Source organism: Neofelis nebulosa, chromosome 9, assembly GCF_028018385.1.
Source record: "Neofelis nebulosa isolate mNeoNeb1 chromosome 9, mNeoNeb1.pri, whole genome shotgun sequence".
NCBI lineage: Eukaryota > Metazoa > Chordata > Mammalia > Carnivora > Felidae > Neofelis > Neofelis nebulosa.
This window is the reverse complement of record NC_080790.1, coordinates 74,329,109-74,355,168: the sequence shown is the minus strand read 5'-3', so window position 1 is coordinate 74,355,168 and position 26,060 is coordinate 74,329,109. Positions and strand designations below refer to the sequence as shown.

At 41.8% G+C, this 26,060-nt stretch overlaps 1 protein-coding gene and 1 pseudogene across 1 annotated transcript in view; both read right to left on the bottom strand.

Moving 5' to 3' along the window:
- The window catches only part of MCFD2 (multiple coagulation factor deficiency 2, ER cargo receptor complex subunit), a 37,294-nt gene extending 13,185 nt beyond the window's left edge, over window positions 1–24,109 (bottom strand). The window contains exon 1 of the mRNA XM_058684194.1: window positions 23,998–24,109. The gene's annotated coding sequence lies outside the window, so the exon portion shown is untranslated. The remainder of the gene's footprint in view (window positions 1–23,997) is intronic.
- LOC131485135 (guanine nucleotide-binding protein G(I)/G(S)/G(O) subunit gamma-10-like) overlaps window positions 1–26,060 on the bottom strand; it is a 113,984-nt pseudogene that overhangs the window by 83,971 nt on the left and 3,953 nt on the right.

Sequence of the window (26,060 nt, the reverse complement as noted above, 5' to 3'; positions counted from 1 at the left end):
GGTAAATGAGTGTGGGACCGTCATTTTTTTTAAATCCCTTCTCCCATTTGTGTTCATAAATATACATAATCATTTTTCATATGAGCCTGGATTCAGAAAGGGAGACACTGGGCAAGAAAGAAAGGGGTTAAGTGAGATGATCCCAGAACCCTCCCTGTACTCTGCTTTAGCAGATCAGTGCCTTGAAAGGTGGCCAAGGTAACTGCCATTGACAGTACCCCATTTCTTCTCCCATCTTCATCTGAGATTAAAATCTGTTAATCCTCTCCCAGAGAAAAATCGCAGGATCCCAAAGTCCCTGAAGAAACCCTATTAGTTCAAGACCCCCTTCTTTCCTTAGTCTGAAGTTTGGGTTACTTTGATCTAGTTCATTCTTCAGCACTGCATCTGTCATCCACCCATTCTTACATTTGCCCATTTATTCATTGATTCAGTAACATTTCTTGAGTACTTCCTATGTACTAGACACTGCGCTAGGAGCTACTAGATAATACAAATAAGACATAGTCTTGTGTTCTCATTCTATTTAACCAACGCTCCCACTTTTTCTGTGGATCTTAATCTCTATGTCTTTCTCTAGAATCACCAATTGCTCCCTCTCTAATAGACCATTCCCATCATCATATAAGCTTGCCCTCTGGTTTCTATCCCACCATACTGCTGAAACTGCAATCTCCATGCAAATCCAGTGGTCCCTTCTCTGTTCTGTTTTTGCTTGCCTTCTCAGTACTATTTAACATAGTCAACCACTCCCACGTTGAAACACTTTCTTCTCATTTTCTGACATCATGCACTTTTAGCCCTCCTATCTCATTGGCTATTCTTTCTTGAGTTCTTTTCCCTGGCTTCTCATCTCCTGCTCAACCTATAAATATCAAAGCACCCTGGGTACTATCCTGAGTCTCCTCTTTATCTACCCAACTCCTTATGTGATTTTATCTAGTCCTATGATTTTAGGTACCACTTATAAGCAGGTGGCTCCAAATTTTCTCTAACAATGACCTCTCCCTATAATTCCTAATTCACTAAAAAAGTGCATACTTGACAAATGTCTAACTGGCATCTCAAATTTAACTTGGTCTCCCCAAATATTTTCATCCCCAAGCATGTACCTCTCTGTTTTGTTCATTTTAGTGAATATCACTGCCATCCATTTAGTTCTTCAAGCCAAAATTCTAGGAGATATTCTTGTTTTTCCCCTAGCTCTACTGAGGTATAATTGGTATCCATGAAACCATCATCTGCTACCTGTACTTCTGTGAGAGCTTCCTAACTGACCTCCCTGCACCCATTATTGCCCCCATTCTAGTCCATGAATGAGAGCACACATTTATTTAAGCCATTTATAGGTGAATGCGCTGTAACTTGTAGTTGAACCAGTTCTTAACAGGCAAATAATTTGGTACCAGAAGTAGTACACTAAAAACAGACACTAATGTGGAATTAGCTATATGAAGGTTAAGGTATAGCCAGTGGTGAAGACTCCATTCCAAATTGGAAAGTTGGTGAGCAACTTGTTAAGCAGTAGTGAAACTGTCAAATTGCTGTCACTTGCTGGACCAACCAAAGTTGTATTGTAGGAGAAATCTCAGGATCAATATAAAACATTAGTGGTGTTGCCTTTTTTTTTTTTTTTTAGTAGCTTTCAGCAAGTGAGTGACAAATCTAGATTCGAGATACCTGATTTGAAAGCAGAGATTAAAAATAAGGCCTTGGTAAGGGCGGAATTCCTTACCTGCAGTTTACAACCTAAACTGACCTAGTCCCACAACTTGGAGTCTCACTAGCTTGAAATAAATAATTTTCTTTGTATACCCAGCACAAGTGGAAGCAGGGAAGAGGCAGCTTTATCAGGAGAGAAGATTGAGGCCCAAGGTAGCAAAAATGGACTCTAGGTGGCATCTCTGCCTGCAACTGTTGTTTTGAATTGCCTCAACTGTAATTGAGCACACAAAAAGCAGCCCCTAGAAGACTTAAATATTCTGATACTTGGTTTGCTTGTTTTGCAAAATTAAGCACTCGAGGTATACACAAGAAACTAACAAAAGAGAACAGAGGTGAGAATATGACCTTAATTATTATTACTATTATTATTTTTAAGAGAAAGAGACAGAGTGCAAGTGGGGTAGGGGCAGAAAGAGAGGGAGACACAGAATCCAAAGCAGGCTCCAGGCTCCAAGCTGTCAGCACAGAGCCTGTTTGGGGCTATAACTTACAAACCACAAGATCGTGACCTGAGCCAAAGTTGGGTGCTTAACCTACTGAGCCACCTAGGTGCCCCAATAAGACCTTAATTTATTTCTTTTTGTAATTTTTTTAACCAAGAAAAATGTTACCTATTTGGAAAAATTTTTTTAAGTTTATTTATTTATTTTGAGAGAGAGAGCACACAAGCAAGGGAGGGTCAGATAGAGGGAGAGAGAAGATCCCAAGCAGGCTTTCCACTGTCAGCCCAGAGCCTGATGCAGGGCTCCATGGGGGGCTGGATCTCATGAACCATGAGATCACGAACTGAGCTGAAATCAAGAGTTGAACCCTTAACTGACTAAGCCACCCAGGCACCCCATGGGAAAACATTTTTAAAATCTTTAATTAGAAAACCATTTAAAGACCCCGTAGATAAGTTATTCGATTGTTATTACTCATGCATGGAATTGACCAGAAGCCTAACAAATGATTGAGGGAATCACTAATGTCCTTAAAATCTGAAGCCTGGTCAACATCAGTCTGTTGCTGTTTAACACTTAGGGCAATCCCTGGATTCCTGAATCCCCTCCAACAGGAAGTGGGATACAAACACTGGCATTCTACACAACCAGGGCACAGAACAAGTGAGGGGCTGGTAGATTCCCCAGTCAAAAACTTAACATACTGCCACAGAGGAGATCCCTTACTATATATGTCCAGCAGGATTGGATGTGGTTTACTATGGGGGTATATTATGCTTTGCATGCTTTTTTTTTTTTTTCTAAAAGGAAGTTTCATTGTATCTTCACACTGTGCACTGAAAGTGTTTGTATACATTTTATTGTTGTACAGCTATAGACGAAAGACACACTCCTATTGTCCTTTACTTACAAACACAATGCCTCTGACATCAGATGTGTGGATTTTCTCCCCACACCAAGCAATTCTCTGCAACACCAGCTGAGTGTACTACAATGCTATTCAATTCTGACACAAACTGGAGTTAGTAGTCTAAGGGCTCAATCCCATGAGACTGCCCCCCCCTTCAGATGACAATCACAAGTAGTAGGTGCCCAGGTTACCCACAATTTCTGCCCGACTTGGCTAAAAATTGGAGGTTCCCATGACCCCCTTCTTGGATTTGATCATTTGGTAGAATAGCTCCCAGAACTCAGGGAAATGCTTACTGAGGTCTGCCAGTTTATTACGTAATAAAAGACACAGTTGAAAATAGCCAAATTTGGAAATACAGAGGATGAGGTCTGGAAGGGTCCCAAGTGCAGGAGCTTGGGGTCCTGCAGAGTGGGGGTGCACCACCCTCCCAACACATGGTTGTGTTCACCAACTCAGAAGCTCTCCAAATCCTGTGCTATTGGGATTTTTATGGAGGCTTCCTGACATAAGCATGATTGATTATTAGATCAATCTCCAGTCCCTCTCTCTTTCCTGGAGGATGGGGAATCAGGCTGCAAGTTCCAAGCTTCTAATCATGGCTTGGTCTTTCTGATGACCAACCTCCACTCAGAAGCCATCCAGGACCCTAACAAGAGTCATCTCATTACCACAAAAGACACTCCTATCACCCAGGAAATTCCAAGGGATTTAAGAACTGTGTCAGAAACCAGGGTCAGGAATCAGGGTCAAAGATCAAATACTAGAACAAAAGATGTTCCTACTGTTCTTATCACTTGGGAAATTACGAAGGTTTTAGGAGCTCTGTGCCAGGAACCAGCAGTAGAGACCACTACATGTATTTTCTATTATTTCACAACAGTATATACAAAGGAAAGTACACATATAGAAAAGCATACGGCTCCATAAATTTTCAGAAATTGAACACACCCATATAACTATCACCCATATCGAGAAACAGAACATTACCAACATCCTGGGAGTCCCCCCGTGCTCCCTCCCAAGTACCACTCTCTCCCCAAAAGGTAACTGCTATCCTGACTTCTAATAGCACAGAGACATTTTACCTGTTTTTGTATTTTCTATAAATGGAATCACACAATACACACTCTTTTGTCTCTGGCTTCTTTGACTCAACATTATTTTGAGATTCACCTACAGTGTGTGTAGTTTTAGACCATTCTCATTTCTGTATGATATTCTACTCTCTATGCACATCTAGGTAGTTCCCAGTTTGAAACTATTGTAAACAATGCTGCATTGAATGTTGTAGAACATTTCTTTTGTTGCACATCTGTTTGCATCTCCATCAGGTATTTACCTGGGAATAGAACCACTGGCTTATAGGGAACACAGATATTCAGCTTTACAATATACTGCCAAAGTTTTCCCAGGTGGCTGTGACCATGGATACACCAGCAAGAGCATGTGACATTCTGTTTTTCCCCCTTCTCCCAACACTTGGTACTATCATTTTCATTTTTGCAGAGAACTTAACCTTTAGTTTAAGTCGGAAGGCCACAAGAAACCCCATCTGGACCTGGAAGAGGGGCCTGTACACAGAGTACCTGGACTCCATGCTGTCTGTAGGAGCTGGCTGACATTTTAGGATTACCTCCTTTATGGAGGAGTGAGAACATTCCATGCAAAATGTGTATATGGGAAAGAGGGGTGTGTGGGGGTTATAGGTAACCAAAGAGCTGCACCATGTTGACTCCAGTGAGTTAGACTGGGTGGTGGCCCAGTTTCAATTTTCCACCCTCTTGCTTTTGTCTATCCCCATAATAAAGACTAAAAAACATTAAACACTCACTTTTCCATCTTTTTTGCAGCTACATGACCACATGACACAGTTCTGGGCAATGAGACACGGGGGAACTTGGGAAATCTGCATTTCTAATCACAGATCTAAGTGACTGGTACCAACCTTTCCCCATCTTCCAGCTCCAAGTGGGGATGTACCACCTCAGCAGTAATCCTCAACCATGAAGGCAAGTCAGGGAGAATTTCAGAAAGGCTACTCCCATGCTTTGGAACTGCTGAACCAGCACGAGTAGCTGCCTGCCTCCAAATATTCTGTTATGTGGGGAGAACTCCTGTTTAAGCTACTCTATGACAGTCAATTGCATTTCTTTTTTTTTTTTTTTTTTTTTTTTTTTTTTTTTAAATTTTTTTTTTTCAACGTTTTTTTAATTTATTTTTGGGACAGAGAGAGACAGAGCATGAACGGGGGAGGGGCAGAGAGAGAGGGAGACACAGAATTGGAAACAGGCTCCAGGCTCGGAGCCATCAGCCCAGAGCCTGACCAGAGCCTGACGCGGGGCTCGAACTCACGGACCGCGAGATCGTGACCTGGCTGAAGTCGGACGCTTAACCGACTGCGCCACCCAGGCGCCCCCAGTCAATTGCATTTCTAAGTGATACTGAATTGATCAAAGTGAGGTCACCGAGGGCTCAGGAAGCAGTTAGTGTGGAATGCTGGACAGCAGCCAGATTGCAGTGCATGATGAGCACCTGGTAGGTAAGCACCAGGTACAGCAAATACGGGCAAATCTTCCAAGCACTGCTATGAAGGGAATGGAAAGTAGCTAGAGAGGACACAGGATCCAGGAAGGGTGGTCTTTAAGATGGAGTGCCATGTGCATGTCTACATCGTTTTTGGAAAGAAGCCAGCAAAGATGAGACTGTAGAGCCAGCAGACAGAGTGGAAAAAACTGAAAGGGTAAGGTTACTGAGGAGGCAGGAGAGAGTGGATCCAAAGCCCAGATGGGGACGAGCCTGAAATTTGGGAGGCATGGCTATTTTCTGAAAAAGCCGTGGTTGGAGGAGGGGCAGGGAGACTGAGCGGGTCAAAGTTTGAAATCATTATGGTGTAACTGGGAAAGCAGACTGACTAGGAAAAACAGAGGCTTTCTGGTCTGAGTTGAAGGTCCAGGTGAAATTGGAAGTTCTTCATTTATAATGGTATAATGGTACAGTCTTCATTATTATTTGATTATATACAATTGGTAATGTATGTTTCTTGAATTTTAACTTAAACATTTTCTTGCATGTGGCCAGAAAAAGTTAGAACATAAAGTTGTCTCATAAAACATTCAATTCCTCTCTCTCTCATTCACCAGCTTTTCCTTCTTGGGCTAGCTGCCATTTGTGACCAAACCAGGGCTGAGTGAGGGAAGGACTAGAAAGTGGTAGGGGGATAAGGACGTTCCTACCTGACATGTATAGTAAGTTGGTTCTTCCCCCACTTTCTCCATTTGATATGGATTCACTCAGAATGCTTTTGTGTGGCTTCCCATCTGAAGTCCTCACTATGGTTCCCTTGACACCTTTCAAAAAGCTGCTGGTCCTCTCTCATTATCTGTTTTCCCTAGCACTCCAACAGATATCCTTTTGGGCAGGATCCCTTTAAAGATGATCCCAAGCTGGTTCGATGGCTCATGGCTTGGGTTGGGTTTGACAAGAGCCTGGGGCAGAGTCCCTACTTCCCCCAGGTGTTTTCCAGGAGATGGCAAGCCCCTGGGAGCCCACTATGGGCCCTGAACAATGAGAAGCAATACTGAGGGTGATGTCTAGGTCCTAAGAGCATCCTTAAAGAGTCTCTCAGTCCCCAGCATGGTTCGGTGAAAGGAGACAAAAATTCCCAAGCCCTCCAAGGGGCTGGGTGTCATAGCAAGGCAAACCAGGTGAGAGCTGGGGGCTGGGAAGAGAAGAATGCAAAGTACATCTTCCTCAACAATAAGAAGCCAGGGCAGGACTTCTGACATTAGTGGCCCATGCAGAAAGCACAGGGGGTGACTGTCCTGGGCACAGCTGCCTTCAGAACCATTCCTTACTTTTCCACTATTGTGTTTTGCATCACAAGGGGGCTAGCCCCAGTGAATAGCATTTCCTAGCCCCCCCTGTCAGCTGCCTTCCTGCTGGTTCAGCTAATAGAGGATACCAGCAAGGGATCAGAGGATGGAAGGGAGAAAGAAGCTGCTTCCACTGGCAATAAGCCCCCAGTGACCTCACCTTATAAATTCAGTTCACATTTGAAACCAGTGACTTTTACGAATTCCAGGTACTCAGATTCCCTAGGTACTCAAATCCACCTAGATTCCCCTAATTCCCAAGGTCCCATATGTTCTTAGTCATTGCCTTAACTTTCTCATAAGGGACATGACTGTTGTAATATGGGTTCTTTCTCTGTTGTAATATGGGTTCCCACAGTATCAGACACTGTATCTGGATTTTAGCTGCTTATGTTCAGGAGCTCTAAGACAAAAGAGACTTTTTAAAGACACTCCCACAGGCTCTGACTGTGGTTTGAGCTAAGAATTTAAAATTCTGGGTTTGGGATTTTTTTTTAACTTTTTAAAAAGGTCTTTTAGGCTGAAAGCCATCAGAACGAGCCAGCCAGCCTATCTTATGTTCTTCATGTTCCTCATTCCTTCACAATGACCCGTCACTGTTCCCAAGGAGCATGAGTACCTCCGAGAGTACATGCAAAAACATTCCAGGGGGTGCTCAGGCAGTTTTAGAGATTACTTTCAGGTCCTCCCTTTTTAGATGCACTCTTTGCTAAAACTGACCTGCCTGACAAGGACTTGCCTTAGAACATGAAGCCACTTCTGTTTTCCAGCCTCCCCTTTAGCAATCATTCTCCCTCCCCCACTTTATTTATTATGTATTTATGTATTTACTTTTTATTTAGTGATTCATCACTTACATATAACACCCAGTGCTCATCTTAACAAGTGCCCTCCTTCTCCCTCCCCAACTTTAAACAACTCTGCCCTACATCTTACCAACATGCATTGTCCCAGGATACACAAAGCTCAAGATAACCACAAAAGGGGCAATTCAAACTATTGATGCCAGTAAAAGCTGCTTTTATCAAGGCACGAACTTCATATATCTCCTTCTCTTCTTATTTCTGATAAGAGTGAAACACAGTGGAATTTTGGTTTCTATTGGATGCTCTGAATTCAGGCATACTGTACATGGGGGTGGTGGAAATGATGTCCATCTAGATTTAATGACCCCTGACCATTATCAAAGAACTCACGACTTTGGTGAAAAATCCCACAACTGTTGATCTCTTAAACTTCTAAATAGATATACTTTCCCCTCTAATAAGTCAAACACATTAGCATTTCTTAATATCTCTTTATTTCCTCTCCTCCCCCATTATGTTGTTTGTGTTTGGAATTTCTGACATTAGTTCTTCTGGATAAACATTTTCAATCTTAGACTTTTCAAAAACAATTTTTTTAATGTTTATTTATTTTTCAGAGAGAGAGAGAGAGACAGAGTGAGAGTGGGGGAGGAGCAGAGAAAGAGGGAGACACAGAATCCGAAGCAGGCTCCAGGCTCTGAGCTGTCAGCACAGAGTCTGACATGGAGCTCGAACTCACAAACCGTGAGATCATGACCTGAGCTGAAGTCGGATGCTTAACCCACTGAGCCACCCAGGCGCCCCAACATTTTCAATCTTAGACTTTTTTTTAACAGCAGTAGATTTATCAAAATAGTAGATTGCCCTGACATCCCATATCTCTTAAAGGTTTTCCTCGATTTGTTTCTCTTACTTGCATATTTCTTTTAAAGGCATTTTCAATTGTGGATTTTTATGTGGCAAACATCTGAGACCTTGTATGCCTGAGTGCATTTTTATTACTCTCTCTCATTGAAATGAAAATTTGGCTGTGTATAAAGTTTAAGGTTCACGGTTCTTTTCCTTCAGTAAACAAATAAATACATGATAAGAAAAACTGTATGATCATCTAAAAAGAAGGGGGAAAAGGTAATCGATACCCATTCATGATAAACAACAACAACAACAACACAAAACTTTCAATAAATTAAGAATAGAAGGACAGTCTCTCAATCTGATAAAGGGCATCTATTCAAACCCCTCAGTTAATGTTTTTATAGTGGAAGACTGAGTGTTCTTCCCCTAACATCAGGAACAAAGCAAAGATGTCCACCTTTGAATCTCTATCCACCATTACACTAGAGTGCCAAGCCACTGTGGGAAAAGATACCCAAGGCATACAGATTGGAAAGGAAAAAGTGAAACAGTCCTTGTTTGCAGACAACGTGATCATGCACATTGAAAATCCTAAACAATCTATAAAAAAGCCACTAGAATTAAGTGAATTTAGCAAGGCCACAGGTTACAGGTCAATATATGATAAATAATCAATGGTATTTCCATATATTAGCAATGAATACATGGAAAACGGAATTTTAAAAATATCATTAAAATAGGATCCCAAAACATAAGACACTTACTGATGTCTTTAATTATTTAAGTATACTTTTTTTTAAATAGTCTGGGAATTTTATTAATTGAAGTTATTGTGGTCCAGTCCTGCTGCGAGGTCTTTTCATTTGACTCTGTTAAAGTGTAACTCAGAGACATTTAGTTACCTGCAAGCAAATGGTTTGTTTGTTTGTTTGTTTGTTTGTTTGTTTGTTTATGAGAAAGAGAGCCCGCACGCATGATAGCCAAGCAGGGAAGGGACAGAAGGAGAAGGAGACAGAGAATCTTAAGCAGGCTCCATGCCCAGTGTGAAGTCTGCAGGGCTCAGTCTCACAGCCCTGAGATCATGACCTGAGCCAAAATCAAGAGTCAGATGCTTAACTGACTGAGATACCCAGACACCCTTATACTCACTTATTTTAAAGAGAATAGTCATTAGACTGTTAACAAGAAAGGATTTCAAAAAGGGAGGAAAAAAATCTGATGACACTCTGGGAACAGTAAGTGTGTAGATTTTGGTTTGATTTTTGGTGAAGAAGGTGCACAGATCAGCAGGTACCTGACAGAGTCTAGCCTGTGACGTGTGCTCTTGAATAAGCTGTCTAAAAAAGCAAAAGAAACAGTTTTAGCTACTGACAGATTCCTCTGATAAGTTGGAAATTTTAATTGTGTAATATTCATGCCAGGCTGACACCGTTAGATCAGGTCTGTACCATTTTCTTATCTCTCATTCATGGTGATTATATCCTCCTGCATTTCCTAATTTTAGGTGATGAGCTCATCTTCGGTGGGGCTTTGTATCTGGGAATGTTGCATGGCCGAGATGGAGGTATATTCCTGCACAGAGATTTTATGTTTGCTTCTGTCTGCTTAGTATCCATTTTTAAGTTAATTTTTCAACTTGCGGGCCCCCAGTGTCCATAGGTAGTATAAGATTGAACTCTAGACCTGAATAAGAGGAGACTGAAATGATAACTTCTTAGGAGAGTATTTTTTCCCCAATCAAGAAGCTAGGCCAAGAGATACAACTTCACTGTTTCTCTGTGCATCTCTGAACATTTCATTTTTGGTTCATACTTTCACCAAGGTACAGCCCTTTGAGAGTCCTAGTTTTATGTAGAAGTGTCGAGTCTATCTCTTTACTTTTGTTAATCCAAGGTCCCTTATCTTGTTGCTATGGGTACATTAAAAAATGCCTAGGTTCCTGAGACCTGTAAACCCCCGGGGGGGGCTCCACATCAGCTCAGCCAACATTCCCTCTCCCCTGCCCCTTAATTGAGTTCCCTCTTAATTGCTGACCACCACTGAGAATTTTCCCTAATTTCTGTGAGCTTAGCTCTCCAATCAACTGAAAGCTTCATTTATTTTACCATGATTTCAAGATGTTTTTAAAGAGAGAGAACATGTATGGAATATATTCATATATAAATGTAATATGAATGGTAGGAAAAGGCAATTCACAAATCCATTCCTGACTTATCTCCCACCTTCCCCTAAAGCCCCCACCCCACCATTATGCTTTGTTCTTCCCTAAGCAACATTAATAATTGTTTTCCCTTCTCTACTCAACATCTAACCACAGTTTTAGTAACAATAAATGAAGGGATGGATGAGTGAATCAATCAGTTAATCAACTTTATAAGAACAGTAAGCTTTTCAAATTTTATTTTTCACAGTGACACCTACTGACTATGCCTGGAATTCTTATCAGTATGAACAGACTGAAGATTGAAATAACAGAAATATTGAAAAAAAGGGAAGAGGCAAGAGAGGCTTCTAAAATGTATTAAGTTAAGGGATGCCTGGATGGCTCAGTCAGTTAAGCATCTGACTCGATTTCGGCTCAGGTCACAATATCACGGTTGGGGAGATTACACCCTACATCGAGCTCTGCACTGACAGCTTGGAGCCTGCTTGGGATTCTCTCTCTCCCATTCTCTCTCTGCCCCTCCTGATCTCTCTCCTTCTCTCTCTCCAAATAAACTTTAAAAAAATTTTTTTAAATTAAAATGTACCAAGTTGAGAATTGCACCTTTTTAAAACAAAGCCTTGCAGAGGGCATCTGGGTGTCTCAGTCAGTTAAGTGTCTGACTTCGGCTCAGGTCATAATCTCATGGTTCATGGGTTCAAGCCCCGCATTGGGCTCTGTGCTGACAGCTGAGAACCTGGAGCCTCCTTCGGATTCTGTGTCTCCCTCTCTCTCTGCCCCTTCCCTGTTCATGCTCTGTCTCTCAAAAATGAATGAACATTAAAAATTTAAAAAAAAAAAGCCTTGCAGGAATTGAATACTGAAAGTGAAAAGAGCTGAACCATAAGATACAGACCATGTTAAAATTGAGTTCATGTTTGAATGAACATGAATGAATGTGAACCCTAAAACCTGGCTGGTAGGGGAAGGCTTACAGCGTAGGTGGGAGCCAGACTGAGCTCCTGGTGTTGAGTCATGAAACTGGGATTCCTACAGGCCATTAGCTAAACACATACAATAAACTATAGGCTGCAGTCTGTGTACTCACATTATCGAAGTCTCTTAATAAAGAGGACATTTTCTATGGTGATCACTTCTACCTTCCTAATAAGATTTTATTTGTAAAACTTCAATTGGCATGTTACTTTTCAGCATCATAGTCATTGTATGAGCAGAGGTGGTTAACCTTTCTGGAGTTTTTCCAGCAAGTGTTTGCTCCAAGAATTAGCTCAAATCCTCTGCTTAGTCATCAAGTGGTTCATTATTTTTTGAGTGATTAGAAGTGTTCCCAGGGTTTGCCATACACTCAAGGACCATGCCTGACATGGAGAAAGCCAAAATGAAAAGAGACTTCTTTTGACAGTGTATTCTTTTTCAAAAAGGGTAGAGTTTTAACAATAGAAACTGATCCTTCTGGAACAATATTTTATTTTAGGAACTGCCATATATTCACAGAACAATTTGTATGAACTTCTCCGTACTGAGTGATGGCTCATCCTCTACTATAAGGAGGTAGAGTGGGGGAAATGGAGGATAAAGTGGCTGATTTTATTTTTTATTTATTCATTTATTTTTAATGTTTATTTATTTTTGAGAGACGAGAGAGAGCACAAGCAGGGGAGGGGCAGAGAAAGAGAGGGAGACACAGAATCCAAAGCAGGCTCCAGGCTCTGAGTTGTCAGCACAGAACCCGACGCGGAGCTGGAACCCACGAACTGTGAGATCATGACCTGAGCCAAAGTCAGATGTATAACCAACTGAGCCACCCAGGCGCCCCTAAAGTGGGTCATTTAGATGCTATCCTAGGGGTATATTACCAGGCTTGTCAAGATCAAGCCTAAAGCAAACAATCCTCTCCCTCCAAGTTCAATGAATTTATTGTAAACCACTTTGTCTTTTTCTTGCAAGGTCCATATAAAATTGCTCCAAATCTGCTCCGAATGTTTCTTAAAAAGCTCACATACCCTTTATAGTTTATAATCAAAACTTTCCCCCCAGTGTTCTAAGTGGCTTGGGAAGCCCAATCCAGAGGCTGTCTGGAGCATCTCCTATCTACACGTGCAAGCTGCCGTGGGCCATACACAGTATCCGTGTGACCGCTGGTGCCATGTACAAGGTAAGTATGGGTATGGGGCAGAGCCAAAGGAACTGCAGTCTTTTGAGGGGCAGGCAGCAGAAGGCCGAACAGCCCCAGGGGCTCAGAGCCAGGCACAGAGGCTGCAGCTCCAAGGCCACAGCCCTACTTGCAGGAGGCAAGCAGTACTGGCCTAGAAGCCTCTGCACACCTTTCTCTCCCTGCTGACTCAGCCTGGCTCGGGCTTGCCCAGGGCTCAGCTCATTATCTTGTTATCTTTACAACTTTATTCCCACTGCTTACAAGCAAATCCTTCCCAAGTTTCTTAGTTGATCTTCAGAAAGAAGACACTGGTTGAGCCCATCTTTTTGTCCCATGCTGTCTGGAGCAGCTAATTAATTAGTCCATGGGTAGCCTGGCCTCCCTGGGGGCAAGAGCTTTGGTCTGTGGTCACTAGTATCTAAAGGGATAGGGCATGCGATGAGGCTTAGGCACAGTTTGGGGCTATGAGTGAGTGATCTAGATTCTCTTAACATGCGCTTCAGATCAGGCCTGAAGCATCTCTCATGGTGGCCTCCAGGAGTCCCTTGGGGAAGTTACTCCTTCTGCCTTTATTCCCCTAGGGCCAAGTATGCACTGGGGCCCAAGAAGGGGATAGGCCTCTTTCAGTCCACTCTGGAGCCCATTTGTTTTAGCCTGCCTGGGCAAAGCTTATGAAGATTTTATTGGGATATCAAAATGGACACTTGGGCAAAGGGAGCCCTGGTGATGAGTAAGTGTCCTATCCTAATGCAAAATTTGCTCAATCTTCTTTAAAAACAAAGAAAGGCTTGGGGCCCCTGGATAGCTCAGTCAGTTAAGCCTCTTGACTTCAGCTCACGTCATGATATCATGGGTCACAGGTTCAAGCCCTGAGTCAGGCTCTGTGCTGACAGCGTACCACCTGCTTGGGATTCTCTCTCTCCTTCTCTCTCTGCTCACTCTCTCTCTCAAAATAAATAAAATAAAATGAGATAATAACAATTGGGCTTAATCACTACATTTTGCCTAGGAGACTAGCCAAAATGTAAATATCCAGTGTTATGAAAATACATATGGGGAAAAAAAGGACTCTGATGCACAATGGAATGCAGATCAAAAGCCTTGGAATGGCATACACCCTCCAACCCAGCAATTTCATTTGTAGTGGAGAGCTGAAAATGTACAGTACTCCTGTTGTGAAACAAATATAGTCCTTTGATTGTCTGTGACTGATTTCCTCCAAAGCACCCATCTTGATAGGAAGCGAGAGAAAACTAAATTCAGTCCACGCCACTAAAACCCAGTTTAATTCAATACATAAAGGGACCATTTAGGTGCTCAGTCTATCAAGGTAATTGTCTGGTCTCTCATCAATTCTCCCACTTCAACATAGGTTTAGGCACATAGGGGGCGGGAAGGCTTACATGTCCTATGGCATTAGGGAAAAGGCTCTTTGGAGTTCATATATAGTACAATCCCATTTCTGCTATTAAAAAAAAAAAAAGTACAAGTGTCAAAGTGTGTCAAAGAAAAAAACTCTGGAGAGGTAAAAAGCAAAGTCTTATCTTAGTTATCTCTGGGAGGTAGAATTGCACTGAGCTACTACTATCTTTTACATTTATCTGTTTTGGTTTAATTTTATAAGAAGAATGCATTAATTTCATAATCAGAAAAAACCAATAATGATGTTTCATTCTGATAAAAAGCAAACAAATCCAACAGATGTTAACTTGGATTTTGACCGAAGTGTCAAGATATAATAGTGATTGAGCATCAAAGTAAGGTGTGAGCAGACCACAAATATTTCAAAGGCGATTTTCAAAATCTGGTTACCTGTCTCTTGGTCCTTGGCCTAAGGAATCCCTAACCCAGAGAGAGGAAATACAAGATTCAGAAGAGGGGAGATTCGGGGTGGGGGGGTGGACTTTATGGGGAGGATTTCCCTGGGAAAATGTGAGGGATCACCTACTCCCTCCCCTCCAGTCTAGTGAGAAAGGCTTCAAGGGGACAGACTACTCAGGCAGCTTGAGGTGTGGTCATTGCTGTAGGGCATATATGATGGCCTGTTGCTGGTTGGCTCAGGAAGGCTAAGCAGCCTTGGCTGAGAGAAAAGGGCCTGGGTGAGAATTGCTCAACCAGCTGGGTGCAGGTCAAATGAGACAGGAGTCCTGGGGACAATTTGAGGCGGAGGCAGAGGTTAAGTCTCCCTGGGGTGGAGTCCAACCAAGAGGGTAGCCAGTGAGGACAAGAAGGTCCCAGCAGTTAAAGGCTGGGAGGCAAGTCCTATGGCGAGACTGTGGGGACGAGGAGGCAGGGGGACCCTACTGAAGGAGAAGGAGCAGAGTCAGAGAAGCCCAGCAGGGAAGTCTCCCAGGACTTCACAGAAACCCTCAGGATCAGTGTTAAATATCTGCCAGGGGACCTGTGGCCTATGGGTTGCCAGGTGTAGGACCCATAAAGCCAGGACTATCCCCCTTCCCTCTCCTCTTTTCCCCATTTTAACCTTAAAGGTCAGAAACAGCAGCAAGATTAAGGAGAAGTGAATAAGAAAGAGAAGTAGCTCCCTCCCAGGCTACCTGCTATGGGCCCTAGCTTTGGGAGAGTGGGAGAGAAATCTTATCTATGAATGAATGAAAATTTAAATATTGATTAGTATATTGGGCTGAACCCTTTTAATTATTTAATTAAGCCTGCATTCGTGACTTAAAGTGATTCCCTGGACTTTTACACTAAAGATGTCGAGAAAAAGTTATGAGCTTGGCAGGATTTTTATACGTGGTCATGGAAAAGACCATCCTAACCCTCACTGGAAGGGATTAAAAGCAGTGGAAGACAAAAATAAAGTGGCTTTGGTGGATATAACCCATAAATCCTGCATGTTCAGTATACTGGTTATACAACATTCCTTTCTTATTTTTTTTTTTTTTTTAAATTTTTTTTTCAACGTTTTTTATTTATTTTTGGGACAGAGAGAGACAGAGCATGAATGGGGGAGGGGCAGAGAGAGAGGGAGACACAGAATCGGAAACAGGCTCCAGGCTCCGAGCCATCAGCCCAGAGCCCGACGCGGGGCTCGAACTCACGGACCGCGAGATCGTGACCTGGCTGAAGTCGGACGCTTAACCAACTGCGCCACCCAGGCGCCCCTACAACATTCCTTTCTTAAAAGCCACTCTGCCTTGAGTTTCTAGATGCACTACAGCAGAACAACCCAGATGTTGGCTAGAAGCTCCTTATTCCTTGGAGGTCTGGGTATAATGGGATCAGACCCAGCCAATTCCACAGGCTGGAGAAGTGGAGCTTGCCCAATAACTTCTGCTCATTCTCAGAGACTTCCTCACCTGAAGTCTCCTCAGCCTCTTATTTCTGAGTCTGTTTTCCTTTCCATTCTTTCCCCTTATCAGCCTGGATGCAGAAATGAGTATCTCTTAGCATTCCCTCTATAGAAGAATCTCTTCACACAAAGAACAGTTGTGAGTTGTGAAGACTTTCCTGAAGGTTTTCCATCTTCTCAGAGTGGGGCAGTGTTAGGTGGTCAGGGAAGTTGCTTTACTTAAAGTTCACGACACTTACAGAGTGATTGCTGTTATTCAGGTGCAATGCTAAATGCTAGAGATACAGGGTACATGATGTCCACTGGCCTCAAGATACTTACAGTCTAGCTGGGGAGACACTGTAAGAGAATATGGTAAATGCCTGGTAGAGCCCAAGTTGCCATGGGAGCACGTGGGGGGCGGCGAGGGCAGAGGACATCTAAACAGGCCTCAGGTGAGGACGGACGTGGGAAGTCAAGGAAGACTTCCCTCTATAATAAAATAGCAGATTAGATAAAGAATCAAATAGAATTCAAGAATGGAAAAATATAGTTAGAGATGTTAAAAACTCAAGAGACGGGTTCAACAGTTTAGATGCATGAGAAGAGAGTCAATGAATTAGAAAACATAACAGAAAAGGGGCGCCTGGGTGGCTCATTCAGTTAAGTGTTAGACTTCAGCTCAGGTCATGATCTCACAGTTCATGGGTTTGAGCCCTGCATTGGGCTCTGTGCTGACAGCTCAGAGCCTGGAGTTTGCTTCAGATTCCGTATCTCCCTCTCTCTCTGATTCTCCCCCTCTGGTGCTCTGTCTCTCTTTCTCGAAAAAAAAGCTAAAAATAAAAAATATATATATAGCAGAAAAAAACTATCTAGAATAAAGAGACAACATAGAAAATCCAAAAGCAAGGGTAAGAGATACAGAGAATACAGTTAGAAGATCTTGCTTATATCTAGTTGGTGTCCCAGGAGAAGAGAGACATTTGAAGAGATAATAGCCAAGAATTTTCCAGAACTGATGAAAGACTTTAAAATTCAGATCACAAAGAGCAACAATCCCAAGCATAATTAATTATTTAAGAAATATATTCTTGGCACATTAAATAAATCTTCAGAAAACAAAAGAAAAAGAAAAAGATTAAAGACAGGTAGGGATGGGGAAAAGATTATTTTCAAAGGAGCAACAGTTAGATAACTGACTTCTCAATAGCAAAAGTGGAAACCAGAAAACAGTGTAGTATCTTGAAAGGCTAAAAGCAAACTGCTAGTCTAAAATTCTATATCCTTGGTGCTCCTGGCTGGCTCAGTCAGGAGAGCATGTGACTCTTGATCTTGGGGTTGCAAGTTCAGGCCCCACAGTGGGTGTAGAGATGAAATAAATAAACCTAAAAAAAAAAATTTTTTTAATAATAAAATTCTACATCCAGCTAAAATCTCCTTCTTTCATAAATATGAGAAGATATATAGTTTGTCCACTAGCAAAACACTGCATTAGTTTTCTATTCCTATGCAATAAATTACTACAAACTTAGCAGCTTAAAATAATACCCATTTATTTTCTCACAGTTCTGTATATCAGAAGTCCAGGTAAGGATCAATTAGGCTCCCTGCTCAGAGTATGACAAGGCTGAAATCAAGGTGTTGGGTAGGGCTGGGGTCTCATCAGAGGCTTGAGGTTCTCTTCCTAAGATCGTATGGTTGAAAGTGAGGTCTAAAAAAAGTCTAAGATTTAAAATTATATGAAGTATATTCTCTGATACAATGAAATTACGAGAAGAAAACTCAGAAAACTCCAGTTACATGGAAATTACATGGAAATTAAGAAACACTTCTAAATAACACATAGGTCAAATATGTATCACAAAGGAAATTAGAAAATAGTTTGAATCGAGTGTTAACAAAATATCTGTGTATCGATTCCTATGGGATGTAGCTGACAAAGGGAAATTTGTACCCTTAAATGCACACATGTTAGAAAATAAGAAAGACTGAAAATTCATGAGCAAAGATTCAGTCTCAAAAAGTAAGAAAGGGGCGTCTGGGTGGCTCAGTCACTTGGGCGTCCGACTTTGGCTCAGGTCATGATCTTGTGGTTAGCAAGTTCAAGCCCTGCATCAGACTCTGTGCTGACAGCTCAGAGCCTGAAGCCTGCTTCGGATTCTGTGTCTCCCTCTCTCTCTCTTCCCCTCCCCTGTTCCTGCTCTCTCTCTCTCTCTCCGAAATAAATAAACAGTAACAAAAATTTTTTTTTTCTAAAAGTAATAAAAAGAAGATATGGGATACTATATTATCATTCACAAAGATTCACTAATCCATCTCTGGGCATTGGCATCAGACTTAGCTATATCTCTTGCTCTAGTCAATGAGAAGTATATAGAAGTATGATGTGTCACATCTAGACAAAAGTTTTAAGAGCCAACATATGGTTCACCATACTGTCTCTTTTCCCTCTGTCATGATGACTGCCAATGTTCTAGACAGTGCTTGTTCTGTCAGCTCAAGTCCCAGAGTGAAGACAATGAGAAGAAGCCAGTCAACCTGACTGGAACAGGTAGAAAAAAAATGAGAAATGTTGTGAAAAGTCCTGAGATTTTTTTTTCTGGATTGTTTGTTACTGCAGTATAACCCAACCTATCCTGACCATTACAGAAGTACAAACGAAACCCAAAAACATAAGATAAATCAAATAATAAGGATAACAGCAAAAATTACAGAAAGGGAAAATAACATGCCATACAGAAGATCAACAAAACCAAAAGTTGGTTCTTTGAAAGGAACAATAAAAATGATAAAACCTTACAAATTATCAAGAAGATTAAGAAGAGAGAATGCACGAATAACCAATGCCAGGAATAAAAAAGCAGGTATCACTATGAATTCCACAAACATTAAAAAGATAACAAGAGGGTTTTATGAGGGCTCCTGGGTGGCTCAGTTGGTTAAAGTATCTGACTTCAGGTCAGGTCATGGTCTCATGGTTTGTGAGTTCAGGCCCCAAGTTGGGCTCTCTACTGTTAGTACAGAAGCCTGCTTTGGATCCTCTTTCCCCCTCTCTCTCTGCCCCTTCCTGCTTGTTCTCACTCTCAAAATAAATAAATAAACTTAAAAAAAAAGAGGGTTTATGAATAATTTATGCTTAAAGTGTGAAAAGCTAGATGAAAGGAATATATTCCTAGAAAAATACAACTTTCTGAAAATTGATCAAGGAGGAAATAGAAATTTTAAGTCCTGTGATTTTTAAATAAATTGAATCAGTACTTTAAAAACTTCCCATCAGGGCGCCTGGGTGGCTCAGTCAGTTAAGCAACCAACTCTTGATTTCGGCCCAGGTCATGACCTCACGATTCTTGAGTTCAAGCCCCATATCCAGCTCTGTGCTGACAATGCAGAGCCAGCTTGGAATTCTCTCTCTCCCTTCTCTCTGCCCCTCTGCCCCTCCCTCCCTCTCCCTCTCTCTCTCTCAAAATAAATAAATAAACTTCAAAAAAATAAAATAAAAAAATAAAAACTTTCCATAAATAGTTAAGGGGAACATAATGCTTACTGTATACAAACTCTCTGGAGAACAGAAAAAAAAAAAAGTGGTATACCCTCCAATTCATTTATAAGGCTAGCTTAACTCTGATACCGAAAGCCAATGAAGATAGTTTCAGAAGAGAAAGTTTAGGCAATCTCACTCATGAACACAGACACAAAAATTCTAAATAAAGTAGTACAGCAAGCAATATATAAAAAGGAAAATACATTATAACCAATGTGGTAGACAATATAATGGCTCCCAAAGAGGTTTTATCCTAATCCTCAAAACCTGTGAATATGTCATCTTACATGGCAAAAGGGACTTTGCAAAGTTGACTGAATTAAGGCCGCTGACATGGGCAGATTATCCTGGATTATCCTGTGAGCCCAATGTAATCATCAAAGTCCTCATAAGAGGGAGGCAGGAGGGTCAGAGTCAGAGAGAAGATGTGACCCTGAAAGCGGCGATTGGAGTAATGGCCTTTGAAGATGGAGGAAGGGGCCACCAGCCAAGGAATGAAACTAGCCTCTAAAAGCAGGAAAAGGCTAGGAACAATATTCTCCCCTAGAGCCTCCAGAAGAAATACAGATCCGCCAATACCTTGATTTATCCCACAAGACCCACTCGAGACTTCTGACCCCAAGAATTGGGAGATAATAAAGGTGCGATATTTTAAGCCACTATGTATTTGGGGATTTGTTACAGAAGCAACAGGAAACAAATACAACTGAGTTGATCTTATTCTAGAAATGCAAGGATGGTTTAACATTGGAAAATCAAAATAGTTCACCATATAAATAAATTTGAAGGAGAAAAATCATATGGTCAGCTCAATAAATGAAAAAAAAATTGTAAAATTCAATTTCAATCACCATTAAATAAAACACAAACTTTGAACATTGTAAGATTAAAAAGGGTCTTTTTAAATTGGATATCCTTTATCAGAGGATGAAGCAAAATCAATATGTCATACACTTGCACTCATATAACATGGTATGTCAATAATACTTTAATAAGAAGGAGGAAGGGGGCACCTGGGTGGTTCAGTTGAGCATCCAACTCTTGATTTCGGCTCAGGTCATGATCTCACGGTTCATGGGATCAAGCCCTGCGTTGGGCTCTGCACTAACAGGGCAGAATCTGCTTGGGATTTTTTCTCTCCCTCTCTCTCTGCCCCTCTTCCACTCATGTTCTCTCTTTCTCTCTCTCAAAATAAATAAATAAACCTTAAAAAAAAAAAAAGGAAGGGAGAAGGAAAGAAGGAAAGAAGAGAGGAAGTTAGTTGGGGGGGGTGGAGGAAAGAAAGCAATGGAGTAACTGCCATAAAAAGCCAGCAGTTACATTTAAGAGGAAGAAGACTGTACTTGGGAAGGGATATATTGGGGACTTCTGGGATGCTGGTAAAACCGTATTTCTTTCTAGTTGATAGTTAATGAAAGTGCTTCATCATAATTATGTTTTATGTAATTTCCTTTAATTGTGTTATTTTTTTGCTATTCAGCAAAAAAGCTATTAAAACAAAATTTTTTTTAAAAGGTAGAGAAGAAAGGAAAAAAGATTTAAAAGCAGAGAGAGCAAAGCTATGTTTTAAGGCCTAAAACTGCTATAATCATTAAAGGGCAGACGCACAAGTTGGCCTTAGGAGTGGTGGAGCTTAAAATCAGGCCACCTAACCTGAGCTGAAAGGCTCTCAGTGTTCCTGGGTTGGACTGACTTCTCTCCTCCAGGATAGCAGTATCTGGGCAAAGAACCAGCACTGGCAAAGGCTGGGAGAAAGTGTGAACCCTCACTCTTGGGTAGGCACCATTGTAGCAGTCCTGCAAGATGACACAGAAAACACCGAGGAGAAGCAGGAGTCACCTGGGACCCCAGGGGAACAGAATGGACCCAGATGATGGAAGGGAAGTCAATGCATGGAGAAACGTGCTAGTATCTCAATCATGAAATTGGGTGGAGGGGAGGGAGGGATAGGAGACATCCCAGAGCTCTCATCTCCCAGGCCTGGGGAAACCTTTAACATTATAGGATTCCGAAATTAACATAATAAATAATTACTGAGTGCCCACTATGCACAAGCACAAAGAATTCATGGTTTTGAAGCTTGCCTTTGTAGGGCCTCATCCCTCACCTAATGATTACCTGCAGTTTTTCTGGCAGCTGTCAAAGGGAAAAACTGACCATACAGCCGCCCTTGGCAGAGTTTTCATGGCAACATTCTAGGAGGGCTGGTTCAGTTGGCCAGTTCACAGTACTAATCATTAAGTACGACACGAGACACCATGAGCCAGAAATGCTATGAGCCAACAACCAAGGTCATAAGTAAAGGCTGATTTCCAAATGCAAGGCCTGTGGGCCATGGGACTACAAGAAGATTGGGCAGGCTCTGTATCATACACACTGATGATCTGAGTGCATGAAAGCACTCTTGGCTATGAATAAAAGGTTTAATTGTATTCAAATTTAGGGTTTTTAGGGTTCCTGTTGGGAACACAGGGTCCTGCGGGGGCCCTGAACAGCAAATACAAGAGAGAAGAGAGGAACAGAAGGTGGGAAGGACATCCCCCACCAGGCTTTTCCCATGCCTGGATGGCCTAATTACTCCCAGCACTGTGACAATTAGTATAAATAAAAGTGATTTGATGGAGTGAGGGGATGTGGTAATAATCATACATAATCCCTCTCTGTATTAGTACACAAGAAGAATCGTTCCAATTTCAGTATACATGTTGCCGAAGCGAGCACAGTACACAGGAAGAATCAAAACCACCTGCACCCTGCTTACTGTTGATGTTAACATGACCTTTTTATTATATGAAACTCTTGCTCGGGATGATAAAAGTTGTAAATAACTATTGTTTTTGCAGAAATTTCAAGAAGTAACCTTGAATGAATTTTGCAACTTTTCAATAAATTGCATCCAACCACTGTTTATCTTCTAAGACTCCTTGAAACTCTTGTTTCAAAACCCTCACCTCGCGCTGTCCATCCATCCTGAACTATTGTTACCATGATTCTTGCCCAGTCCTTATCAAGCTCATTAGAAAAGCTGCCTTAAAATAGACCCAATATTTTATAAATATCTTGACGTAGCCTCCCCAATACAGATGCTACTATGACTCTGCACAGTTGTGTTTTCCTTCCTGCGATCAGAACTCAGCTTTGCATTCTCACAAAGTTGTTTGGACGATATTTTCAGGGAGCAGCATTCAATTATGAGGCCCACTGAGACCTCCTTGCCAATGTGGCCAAGACCCTGACTCAGAAAGTGTGCTCCTCTGAGGTCCTCAAGCCCCTCAGGAGTCTTTTAGACCACAGCAATGAGAGATGTAAGTCTTGCACTGGGCTTGAGCTCCCCAAGTACAGAGTCTATTTGTCTCTAGTGATAAGGAACCCCTTTTGGGAATCCTTTGATTATCTGACCATATGTGAAAATCTTTTCTCTTGGTAGATATCTGCCTTATTATGAACAATACCACTATTGTCTATGTCCATCCTGGTCATTTCCGGTTGTGCCTCAATCAGAGCAAAGTTTATAGTGGAAAAGACAGATACGGGACCCAAGAAGTATGTCCCTAACCTGGCCCTGGGACAAATTCTGTCTTGGGCCACTTATGAGAACTCTCCTCAGTCTTGTCTTGAGGTTCAGCAAAGATGTCTCCACACCTTCTATCTGCCAGGAAGTATAAATTCATCAGAGTTGTGGCTGGGTAAGGTCTAGCTGTGAGGCTGGGGGGCCTTGAGCCAGAGGATGCCATTCCCAGGCTCTCAAGGCTTTGTCTTGGTATAAAACTCAGTCCATGCCATCCATGTATTTATGCTCTATCCAAATTTGTGCACTTATCTTCCTAAATAGCATCATTTCATCAAGGATAATTTAGAATTACAGTGGCCACTATGAGGAAGTTCTGATATGAACAGTTATTCACTGGAGAGGTGCCACAGAATGTAAAGACAGCACAATTCTAAGCATCCAATGGTCTTATTATTTTTTATTAGCATGAAGAAGCATCCAAAAGAAATCAGATTCAAAAATTGCTTCCTTAACAGATTGCTTGGCCAAAGCAAAAGAAAAATGTGAACATGTTAAAACTATTTTTTAGATCTCCCAAACCACAACTGAAGCCTACGATCTTCTTCCCCCATGCTATGCACCTCCCATCTCCTGCTACCCCTCTACCTCTTCCCCTGATGAGGATCCCCTCTACCTCTACCCCTCCCTTCTGGCCAGCCAGGTACCCCAAATCTCACTTACCTCTTTAAAGTAAACCTCCTGCAGAACAGAGAAAACCTCTTATGGTAGATTTTAAGCTCTGGTTTCATTCTCAGCTGAAAGCCATTGTCAGAGACTCTGTCATTGCCTAGACGAGAGAGAAAACATTGCAGAGGAACTTAGAATCATTTGAGAGACATATAGCCCAGGGCAGCCATATATGCACCAATTCCTTCTAGATGCAAGGAGTTCAATGAAAAAGTCAGAATGGGAAGACTCTCAAGGGTAACTTAAATAGCCTTCATTTGCATAGGAAATCCTTGGGGTTTATAAAAGCTGGAGAGTTGGTCAAGGTCTTTTGGAGGCTATCCTCTTGTCTTTCGGGTAAAAATAGACTGTGCTCTGGTTCAGTTCTTCAAACCAAAAAGGGAGAAGTCTGATGGAGACTTAAGGGAAGGTTCATACCTAGTGGCTGCACGCAGGAGTTGATCCTGAAGCAGACATGACCCTGGCTCCTCTCTTATCTTTTTGTGAATGGCCTTGAACCATACATAGAGGAGCCATATTATGCAAGCAAAAAGTAGAATGGGAAATAACCCCAAGCCCAGACCCCCAAAACCTTGCTGAATATTTGGAAAGAGTTCTAGAACTAAGCAACCAAACAACAACAAAGATACCAATGAAGGTGTTTAGTTTCTCGTTCGACTCTTTTTTTTTTTAATTTTTTAAATGTTTTTAAAGAGAGAGAGAGAGAGAGAGAGAGATGGAGTTATTTTTGAGAGAGAGAGAAAGATGGAGTACAAGCAGGGGAGGAACAGAGAGAGGAGGAGACACAAAATCTGCGAAGCAGAGCCCAACATGGGCTGAGCCCAACATGGGGCTTGAACTCGTGAACCATGAGATCATGACCTGAGCCAAAGTTGGAAGCTTAACTGACCGAGCCACCCAGGCGCCCTTCTCATTCTACTCTTAAACCCACTAGGAAACATTTCTTTAAAAATTAAAGGACAACCTTACAAATGTTTTATTGATATAGCATAATAATACCAATCTTTTTTTTTTTATAATTTTTTTTTTCAACGTTTTTAAATTTATATTTGGGACAGAGAGAGACAGAGCATGAACGGGGGAGGGGCAGAGAGAGAGGGAGACACAGAATCGGAAACAGGCTCCAGGCTCCAAGCCATCAGCCCAGAGCCTGACGTGGGGCTCGAACTCACGGACTGCGAGATCGTGACCTGGCTGAAGTCGGACGCTTAACCGACTGCGCCACCCAGGCGCCCCTACCAATCTTAAACCCAACCACTATTATACAACCTCTTCCTTGGAGTCAACAAACTACTCTGGTCACACATCTAATCTCACCATGCTTTCCCCAGGCCCCAGCCCATAACCATCAGCCTCAACCCTTTAACCAAGGAATGTTCTTTTAACTTTTGGGACACCACACTCATTAACTTAATAGCAAGGGATTTACTGTGCGACTGTCACTGCTATATTAAATGCTCTCCTGATGGTCTCTTCCTTCTGGTCCCCAAGGACCTCCCTATTCATAACAAGATCCTGACTCATTTGGATATGATTTACTGGTACCTTTGTGTGTAAACCAAGCAGAGACTGAAGCTCTCTTAACAGCAAAAATCCTACTGATATTCTACTGGAGCAAAACCCATCAAGGTTCAATTTCTACCCAAACTTGCATAACAGCATCTAATATAAGGTGATAAAGAAGGAGTAAAACTAATAATCAAAAGCCTTTTTAAAAAAAATAAAAGACTTAAAGAGAAAGGAGTCTCATACCTTGTCCCAGCCCCTGTAACATGCTCCTATCCTCTCAGTTGAAAAACCCAGTGGGCAGGAATATAGATTTGTTTAGGATCCCAGGGCCACAAATAAATTAGTCACTCGCTGCTTCCCTTTAAGATCAAACTCAAATACACTACTATTCTTTTTTTTTTCAATATATGAAGTTTATTGTCAAATTGGTTTCCATACAACACTCAGTGCTCATCCCAAAAGGTGCCCTCCTCAATACCCATCACCCACCCACCCCTCCCTCCCACCCCCCATCAACCCTCAGTTTGTTCTCAGTTTTTAAGAGTCTC